Raw genomic sequence first — 1,101 nt, 5'->3', positions numbered from 1 at the left:
CACAAGCCTGAGGTTAAAATCAGCCTGAGAGGGAAGAAGCTGATGAGGAACAAGATCAAGTAAATGGCATATTCATTTGATGCGTGCTGTCAAGGTATATCTGTCCAGGTAGGTCTTACCTAACAGGCTGCACAGCTACTGCCTAACGGGATGCTGGCAGGTGTCTTTCTGAGTTTAAAGTTGGAGCTCTGGAGCCCATCTATGAACTGTGGACATTAGAGAGATGGGTTGTGTGACCTCAAAAGTGACTTCCGAAGCTAATATTGTGTGAAGTCTGCAGCTGTGGTGGGTATCCTGGGCCACATCTGAGGAGGAAGCTGTGCCTCACAGTCAGCCTGATCTGAATAAGCATGGTCACTTGCATGCCCCTCTGAGCTGCCTTTTGGTCTATAAACTCCATCTGTGGCCATTGTCACTATGTTCCAAGGGGAGCAAAACTCATCATGGGGCCATCACCGAATTGCCAACCCGAATGACTTGCCTTCTTCATTGGGCCAGAGAAGATCTCTCTGTTTCCTGAATTTCTCCCTCTTTTCCTTAGAGGTAAGAATGTAACCATATCTGTTCCCTCAGCCCACATTGGAATCACAGTCTATTTTCTTTAAAAGGGCCTGAAATGAACACATTACAAAATGATTTTCTTAGAAAGTGCTGATTAATTATCATAAGAACCCTGTGAAGGTTAAGGCTGACATCCTCAAAGAGAGAGAACTGAGGCACAAGGAGGTATATGACTTTTATAAAGACTCACAGCTGTGACTCCTGGACCCAAATTCAGAGCTTTAGATGGTGGCAAATGGAGGGTTTTTTACATTTCATTTGTTTGTTTGTTTGTTTCTTTTTACACTTTTCCAGCAGATTGGTGTTCTCACTTCCATGAAATACAATTTTAAACTATGGTTTCAATAATACTAAATAATGTATAATTGAATAAATAGCTAATACCTATAAAACAATATATTAAAGTAATTTTATTTACTTTCATATTTTTAATAGATGATTTCCTTTTATGTCTCAGATACAGTGTTAGACATAGTTGATATAGCATTAACTCTTTATTCCAATAGGTAGTGTATTGTCATCGTTAGACAAGGAAGAAAA

Source organism: Tupaia chinensis, unplaced genomic scaffold, assembly GCF_000334495.1.
Source record: "Tupaia chinensis unplaced genomic scaffold, TupChi_1.0 Scaffold139431_1, whole genome shotgun sequence".
In the NCBI taxonomy this organism is placed as follows: domain Eukaryota; kingdom Metazoa; phylum Chordata; class Mammalia; order Scandentia; family Tupaiidae; genus Tupaia; species Tupaia belangeri.
Note: the sequence above shows the minus strand (reverse complement) of the source record.